We start from the raw sequence: 9819 nt of genomic DNA, 5'->3' as shown, positions 1-9819 counted from the left end.
TTCCGGCAGCGGTTTACACAATAAAAGACCCTCGAGTTTAGTGACGTCACATCATATTACAGTTTCATTCCGTGGCATCCTGTCAGTGAAGCTTAGTTTAATTGTATTCTGCTTACCTCAAGTGGACAATAAAAACACGTGCATGCACATGTAATATAGCAAATGGCTAATGTCATCATTTACAGCACATCAAAACAAAAGACTGAAATAACTCAAAATGTTAATCAGAGTATTAGTCAAAGTTGCTGCTATATAAAGCAATTCGTTTTGACATTATGAATGCCATCATATGTCATCGTTTAAAATAAACATACAAAAACTGTCATACCATATTAACTGCTGTCAAGTCAGCTAGTAAAAGATTATAATCGATTTGATCGATTTGTGTATACATTATCTTTTTCAAAATGTACATAATAAATCTATGTTGATGCTTATTTCCTCACAATAGACAAGTTCCTTATATATTATAATATTTCTGTGTATTTTACAGCCTGAATGTAAAATTAGACCAAAACCCACACATTTACCAGTTACTAAACCATTTTAAAAATCTGTATTATTTTAGAGTAGACTGTTATCTTGAAAAACAAGTACCGGAAGTATGACACATCCTTCAACAAAACAAAGGATTCTTATCAATTTCACTTCCCACTGAGATTTAACTCAATAAGACTGTGAGGTTGCTGACCCCTGCTGGGAACATTTGGTACCATGTGACAATACTAGAAAAAAGCACAGGGAGGCACTACCTCGCCTAAGATTAAGCATTATGTTTTGAGCGATTTAATCAAGATGTTTGCTTGTTACTCAGTAACTAGAAATACGAATATAGTCGATGGCCCCTTGACCTGCAGTTTATCCATGTCATCTGCGTCCACTGTGAATGTAAGGAAATGTGTTCATGTTAAGCCAGATGGAGGTGGTCATATTAAGCTTGAAATATGAGGGAAAGGGTGACAAAGGGCTCAGCTACACTGGATTCTGGATTTTTTTTAAAAAGAAGGAAAAGGAAAAAAGGAATTAGTAAAGTGCTGTCCCATTCACATCTACAGTACACCCTCTCAGACCTACACTCAACCACCTCCCAGGTGACTTCAGTTCAGCCTCTGAGGGTTCAGGGCTTAAGGTTTAGGGGAGACAATTGTTTGGAAAAAAAAAACCCAACCCCCCCATACTTTTCTTAAAATATGATGATATGCCTGCTGGTGGGACTAATGATGAACGATTCCAGGTCATCACTTTTTTTACTCCCACTCCACTATCTCCGGGAACACAAGTGATCTGTAATTATTGGACAGTTTGGACATAGGAAGGAGCGTGTGTGTCTAGCTCACGTCGTCACGTTGCTGTGAGCGTAGGCGGAGGGCAGAAACACGGAGACACAGATTGGTACCCTGCCTCTTTTTCCAGGAACCACACACGCACCAGAGTCTGCTGTCAGCGTTGATGTACTGCGGAGCTTCACAAGTATGGTTATAGTAAAAAGTGCATCGGTCAGCTGCCGTGTTTCCTCTGGCGGTTGAGATTTAGGAAATGAAAGTTGTAGAAAAGCGAATGCATTTGAAAATAGAACATGCAGTCTGCTCTTGAATCACTGTTTAAAACATCTGCGTATTTGGAACCCAAAAGGTTCCGATAAAGCAAAGAGGTGTTGGACAAACTTAAATAATGTTTTGTCCAAGTCACAGTAATTCAAGCAATATTATTTTAGACGCTGTAGAGTTTGTGACCTTGTGTCCTCTAAACAGATATCCTGCTCAAGCATATTTGTCTTCTGGGTAAACGAATAGTCAAGGTGATTTGAGCATTAATATGCAGATAATCTCACGTCTGTGTCCATGGTGTGCATCCTGTTTGTGATGCCTTTGTGTGTGTCATCTAAAACCTTTTAATTTCAGACCCAGAGCCATATTTTTGAGAAGCTTTAATGCATGACTTATGTACAAGTTTCAACCCTGCTCCTACATTGCAAGTATTTTTAATAAATGTCACGTTTAGTGATACTACACTAGTGTCGAGTAAGATTTTCCCAATGAGATAATCTCGTCTGACTGTTTCAGCAGTGAAACTGTAGGTGCTGCAGTCTTGTGTGACTATAATCTAACAATATTTTATTTATGCCCTAAAAATGAGATCCACATAGAAGAACATATCATGATGCACAAAATCTTAACCGGAAAGTGTTTTGAATAAATCCTTCCGTTGTTCCATGTAAATTTGGGATATTATGCACGCAGGCGTGTGGACATGTTTGTTTTCCATCATGAATGCGTGATTTCAAGTTTTTATAATTTTGATGCTAAAATGCGATTGATGCTAAAATGCCCGTTTTATTCATTCAAAATGAAATTGATATTACATTCCTGCATGCAAAAAAATGAGAGGGCTTTGAAAACGTTCTGAAGCTATCCACCCGACCTCACATTAAAATCCAACCAGCCCACACACAGCGCAGCACAGCAGCGATAGAACCGCAGTGAAGCTCTATGCGTGACTCCCAGGGGGCTCCGTTGATTACGTAGGTCTATTCTGCAAAACGAATTACAAAGTTATATCTCCGTAAAAGAAATGTATACTATCAGGCCAGGTTCATCAAAATATTCTTCAGATTTGGGATATCGAAGAGATTCCTTATTGTAATATTATCACCATTAAGACTTTGTGAGGAGAAAAATTGAAAGCGAATACTTTCAGGCCAGGAGCGATTTTTGAAGAATCTTAGATTAAAAAAACAGAAGATAGATTAATAAGTAATTACGTTTTAAAACAAATGACATCAAATAAAACATAGTTGGGGATGAAGACAAATAATCTGCATTTTCCGGCCTTTTCTTTGACCAATGTATTCCCAGTGTTTGAACGGACGATATGTCCTACCTCTCCAAACAGGTGAGTCTTGGGTGGAGGGGATGACTGGCTGGTTTCATCACACTGGCTGCGGATGCTCCCCCACCTGACTCTGCCCGTGGTCGCATGATGGACAGCGCTACGTAAGTGCTGAAAGGAAGTCGAGTGATTGAATTAGCAGGTAAAAGAGGTGGGGTGCAAAGCACGGAGGAGAGAACGATGCCTCAGCCGTCACCATGACACACTGTAGGTGACTGCATTAAAAGAAAAAAGTGTAGTTGAGCCCCACGGGCCTGTTTACTCTAATTCAAGCTGGGTAATTGAAAGTAAATATTCGCGCCCCACAGCCGAAGGAAACGTGCAGGGCTTGGATTGATTAAGACTCCCGAGGGGTTTTCCTGAGCAAAGGGCAGAGGCTTTGAAGTGTATTAATGACACTACTGCTCATATTATTCAATTTCAATCAGCATGTTCCACTGAGCAGCAAAGGAAGCAACGATTACAGGAGGAGTGGCCTTGTGTCTCATCGTGTGTGGAATGAAATAATCTGTTGAGTACACTTTCATCATGAGTGCAATAAATATGAAGTGCGAAAAATAAAATCTTTAATGTAAAACTAGGAGCAGCAATACAGACAAAGGCAAGAGGGGGAAAAGTGAGTAACAATTGGGCAGAGAATAAATAAGGAGAATAAATAAATCACACTGTTTTTGGTACAGTGACAAATGTTAGAGAAGTAAAGTGTTAACAATAATAACATTATTAAATTTAAAAATTAAAATGAAAAAAGTCATACTATTTGCTTTTCAGATATCACAGGGGCTTTGAGGAAATATAAATAATACTAAAACCATACATAGGATGTTTAAGTGATGCAAGTCTATAGCAATGCAGTTGTTTGTATTTAAGGGTAAGAAGTCGAATGAAAATGAATAATTAGGGACTAGTCAATACACAATAAAGCAACATACTTAAGGGGATTTAGTCAACCAGCTTATGTCATTCTTGGTTAATACAGTGTGGCTGCTGTTCTTCTTAACGGATGATGTAGAGCAAGAAAAAAGACGTTTCTCTTCTGCTCGTGGCAGTTATTTGATAAGGTGTCCTCAACAGAAAGCTGGAGAAAATTTGAATGTAAATATGAACAATTTGAGCATTGGGTCTATGAAATAACAAACAGTCCAACCATGCTTTAGCTCATAAACAGCCCAACGGATTAGAAACCAAATATGCTTTCCTCATGCTCGGATTGTAACTTAATAAAGTTTGTAACACGTATATAACACGGAACATATTAACTATTATTTTAGTTATACAGTATGCACACAGTACACTAATATAAAATATTGATACTCGTTACATTAGATTTTCTTGGTGGATTACCTTTATTTCTATCCGTGTATTTATTTCACCCTGTGTGTGTTTGTGTGCGGTAACGCGGGTGATAAGGGCGTAGGGTTGGAAGGGAAGGTCTGAATCCTTATCCGCTCCTTTGCCAAGATGACTCGATTGCAGTAATTGTTCCGGCTACTAATCAGACCAAAGCAGGAGATGGTGTGTGCGTGTGTGTGTGTGTGTGTGTGTGTGTGTGTGTTTGTGCGTGTGAGTATATACGTATATACAAATATATCTGCTTGTATGTGATGATTAGCTAAAAGAAGTGTTTAGGGAATTATCAGCATTATCTAAGCTGCTCTTCAGCCCTGCATTCACAACAGGTTTCAGTTCAGCAAAGTGAAATTCATGTTTCAGAGATATACTCAATGTTTCACACAGTTGGGACCTTAACCAGCTTCTCTTGTGTCCTCGTCACTCGGCACCAGTCTCAGCAGGCTACATGAGTCAGATGGTGATTGGAGGGCAACTGGTTGAATTCCCAAAAGGCCCGAGGAAATCCAGGCGGGGTGAAGACATGATTGAGTGATGCTGCCCGGCAGCGGTGTGCTGTGCACAGACAAACACACTTCAGTGGGCTTTTTTTTGTTTTTTTTAATGATGTCTGCTACTCCAACTTTACTTTTTACCCCCCAGGTTCAAACCTCAATCAAGGTTAAAAAGTAGGCTGTGTGAAATCATCAGTCAATCAGACAGACTTCTTCATCCCGTCTTCCTGTATTTTATCAGCCAGTGAAATATTTGTTAAACAGAATATTACACCTGTTTTGTAAGAAACAAAGAAATAAACGTACCACAGATATTGTCATCAAAATCGACGTGGCAGAATGGCCATTGTGGCGTGCGTTTGTTGTGTGTACCCTTGCCATTAACGACAACTAGCAGACTCACTTAGGAACTCAACTGATTTAGGTGAGGGTTTTACAATGAGCGGTAACGTAAGCCAACTGACAAGTTAGCTTGCTAGCTAGCCTGCAGACAGCGGGCTCGTTAACTAGCTTGGGTTCACTCCTCTCGGCGCCGGAGAAGGAGACTCCATAACCAGCCGGCACTACGCCTCCACGAAGCTGCGTCTCTCTTCTCTGGCGAGCTCTGTCAACACTCTGATGGCCTGCGTGTTCACTGGAGAACAACAATCAGCACTTAGTTCTTTGAACTGGTCAAATGACCACGACTCCTTTCTACATTACATGTCATTTAGCTGACGCTTTTATCTAAAACATCTTACAATAAGTGCATTTCAACCATAACGATACATACTCAGAAGAACAAGAAACAAGAAAGTGCAGTTCCATCAAATAAGCCAAAACATAATTAAGGTAGAGTCTAAAGAGGTGTGTCTTTAGTTTGCAGCGATGTAAAGATTCTCCGCTGGTGTCATCAGAGAGCTCATTCCACCATTTAGGAGCCAGGACAGCCGGACAGGACCTATTTCTTTGGTGCTGCGTAAGCTTGAGAACATCATCCAGTGACGTTCAACAACTGGACACGATCAGAGAGCAGTGCTCCTGAGCACACAGTCACGACCTGAGCGATGTGATGTCATCTTGTCTATTGCGGGAGGCAAAGCCATGGATCACATCTCCCAAACCTCAAGTGCCAGCCGACCAAATCGTGATGGGATCTCAAATGGTTGCTTAATATAATTGTCTTTATTGCCAATTGCCTCAGCGCAGGGCAAGGCCGAGGTTTGGGGTGCAGTTAGTGTTGGGTGTGTGCAGAGGGGTAGGGGGGTCGGTACCCGGCTGAAAGCAGAGCCCGGCTCAGGAGACAGTGGAGATTGCTCTTTATGGCTTTGGTGGCGGAGGTCCCTGCCAGAATATTGGCGTCCATTACAGCGGGCTCTTTAAGGTTAATGACTTTAGCAGCTTTATGGCCATGAGCTCATTACTTAGACAGGCCAATATAATCAGCAGCCCCACCGGTGACCACCAACAAGCAAGCTGGGTGTATTGGGAAAAGTGATACACCGGGTTTTCCCTGTGCAGCCCGGGAGACACTTTGTCAGGTCTAGACAAAAACGGTGCTCTGCAAGAGGACGATCTCCATGAGTTTGCACGATTGCAGTGGAGAAGATTTTTACAACCGGACTGACTTACAAAAAAGAAGCCCAGGTGATGTCTCGAACAGCATGTGTGCGTCTGTGCATGACAAAACACAGCAGCAGAAGCATCGACTGATCCCGCATCGACTCATCCGCTGTGTCCTTCCTGGATCCTGCAGTGTTCTATGGGAAGCTGCAGGAGTTTGTTTGGGCCATCTCATACATCAACCACTGACAAGGTTATTTTAAACCTCGAGTTTGATGTTTCACAGTGGTCTAGAATCTGGTGGTGTGCCTTGTGTGGTCCAGGGTTAAATGGGATTCCCCATTTGTTTTATCACACGTTGAGCGCACTCCATTTTGCAATTTTGCTGTGTTTGCATTTCATGATGGTTATCTGATTTCCTTCATCATGGATGTTTTCCATTTCCAAAATGTCCCGCGGACGGAGGGGGTAACGTGCATACTGCTCAATTTGATATACACGTTCCAGGAGAACAATTCAAAGAAACAAAACCTGATTGCCTGACTAAATCTTTTGTTAATTATTTAAGAAAACAAACAAGGCTTTCAGAAGTAACAAGCTTAGAAAGGGTCAGTTAGAAGAATTGGTTCACACACAATGAAAATAAATGGATGGTGCAACACAGGGAAGGTCCAACAACAGCCTTTTTCAAAGCTCGCTATATATCAACAGCAAAATTTGCATAGCAGATTCAATCTCAATTGAACCCTACATTTGCACAGATTATTTTCAAACGCTTGAGTGGATCCAATGATGGCAGTGGGTCTATTTGAATTAATGGCTTCTGCCATGCTGTGTTTTTAATCCTGGTGTTTTTAAAAGCCAGGCATTTATGGCAGATATTCTTCATAAGCAGAATTTTGAAAACCTCGACTAAAACATCTGTGAGAGCTACTCCCACAACTTATTTGTGCATTTTTTCTGCTGTCTCAGCAGTTCCCGTCAATGCTACACATTTGTGTACTTCACTATGTAGTTTCTTGAAATACAAAGCTTAGCTAATGACGTATGGGTCTGTGCATGATTCTAAGTTTGAGAGTGTCTTGCGTGTGTGTATTTTAGAGAAAAAGTGTGTATTTTAGAGAAAGAGTCATGACGGCAGAAGTGAAGCATCCTGGGAACACTGGTAGATAACAGAGTGTTCTCTGCTCTGTTGAACACCAATCACTTACTCGCTCAGATAAAACCCGGAGGAGTGAAAATAGACTGCCGAATGTGTGTATGTGCGAGTGTGTTTTTAAGTCCACACAGGGTTGTGTGACCATGAAACGTTTAGCGTTCAAGAAGTCCCGTATTAAATAGTTCAAGAGTTGCACTGATGCAGCAGTCCTTGAGTCCATTTCTTCTCAGCTTGAATCGGACTGACCCTCAGACAGAAAAAACCTCACCACAAACCATTGGGTTCGCGCATCTGTCCCTCCCAGGTGCTTTGGCCTGCTGTCCACATCCAGATTTCTTAGCTAATGCTTCTGACCTCCATTAGTGCCCCTTTCCATCAGACTCACCCCGTCCATCCTCCTCCACACGTCGGCCTCATCCTGTTCTTCTCCCGACTCCTACTGTCTCTTAAAATGAGCCTTTACTCTTTCTTTCCAATCCTCCTCGACTCGTCTAAAGAAAAACCCTACGGCCCCTGACGTTGGATAATGCCACTGATATCATGACATTCCTTCTTGAATCTCTTAATATGACCCTAAGAACACGAGGTCTGGTGAAGATAACCACGAATATCACAAAAGGTTTTGTACCTTCTCTGATTCATTTATTCACACAATTTCTTTGACTGGATTCCATCAAATTCCACAATGACTTTTGTTTATTTCAATCATTTGGTCCCCTTATATAGTATTAATGGCAATAAAAAAGATATGGATGAGGAGGTTTATTTCATATTCCCTCTTTGTGGTTTGCATTTTTCACGTTTAGTTACACGTGTGTCATGCACTGTGGGTTGTTTCAACACCTCAGAGATTTGGTCAGATTCAAGGAAGAGACAGCACTCAACTACAAGCGCACATAACTGTTTTTTATATCTGTCTGAGAAATATCATGATAATTAGTGAGCTTTATAGGTGCCGGAAGAGAATCCTTCCACGTGACGACTGTGACATGGAAAATCTACATTATTATATTCATATATATAGATATTTTTTTAGGTTTGTTAGTTTTTGGTTTCTGAGAGAAGTAAAATATTTTGTATTTTATGTATATGTTTTTGTACGTAGGGCTTTGACAGAGGTTCCATTTGCAAATAACATTTGTTATAAAGACCTTCAGCATTGATCAGTAACAATCCATATAAGAGGCTCTGTTGGTTTGGGAGGAAACACATCTGTCCGTGGTGCAGGAATCCCACATGTGGCCCCACGGCCCATTTATCTTGGAATCGAGGAGCGTGCTGAATTCCTTTTCTCTTCTCAGGCTGATTCTCCTTCATCTTGTTTTTCTCCGATCTCTGGTACAATTTAGTTGAGAGACCGATGGCGAGATCATTGACGCTCTCACCACTGACCAGCTGATGACTCCTCGCCATGAATAATGGGATCGGCATTGAATTTTACAGCGCCATAGCTCTCTGTCATCGTTAAACTCCTTGGATGCAACGGGCTGTCACAGTGATGGAGAAAAATGCTCATCCTATCTTTTGCTCATGAGTTCCAGTTAATGTGACCATCACGGTGTGGCATTTATAGGCTGATAAATCATAAATCAGCTGTTGGGGTGGAGGCGGGATTAAAGCCTGATTGGCTCTAGCCTCAACCTCCCCTTTTAAATGAAGAACAAACAAAACAAACGCGATACCCACTTTTGCCACCGTAGGCATCAGTCGAGGCCATGACGAGGAGGCAAAACGCATCCTTTCAATACTTTGAATCACCAAAATAATTACTTTCTGAAATGCACGTGGGAATAGCAGGGAGAGAAGAACTGAAGAAAGAAATACAAGATTATCTCTAAATCAGCTCCACAAGCAAGGTTTGCATCATCGTTGTTAACCGCAAAAGAGAAAAGCTTGACAGGCGTAGCAACAGTAATTAACAAAACAACGAGGGAAGAGTTCTGAGATTTGCTCAATAAACAGTCTTTAAAAAGTCTTAAAGCAATCCAAAGAGTGAGGAAAAGGGAACAGACAGCGGCCCAGAGTGTGAAAACAAAACGGGGGAAAGGATGAACATGAAACAAGGAGAAGAACCCGCAAAACTCACGACTCAGAGGGCACATAGCCAGGCTGTCTCCTAATAGTGACAGTGTGCTATAAATAAGATGGAGAGAAGACGAAGGGTTTCCGCCGCAAACAAACACTTACACGCGCTCATCAGATACGATGGCGGTAGTGGCGGGAGGATGAGCATTACCGTTAATGGACAGCGACTCAATTATATGGGGAAGAATGGCAGTCGCCTGCAGCTGGAAGGAAGGGGGCGGTCACAGTAACCTTTTTGGCATCTTGGCGGCTAAGAAAATAAGAAAATGACAAGGTCTGACGCCTTCTGAGTGAATCACA

This window comes from Gasterosteus aculeatus, chromosome 12 (genome assembly GCF_964276395.1).
Source record: "Gasterosteus aculeatus chromosome 12, fGasAcu3.hap1.1, whole genome shotgun sequence".
In the NCBI taxonomy this organism is placed as follows: Eukaryota; Metazoa; Chordata; class Actinopteri; order Perciformes; family Gasterosteidae; genus Gasterosteus; species Gasterosteus aculeatus.
The sequence above is the reverse complement of the archived record's forward strand: the minus strand, read 5'-3'. Positions refer to the sequence as shown.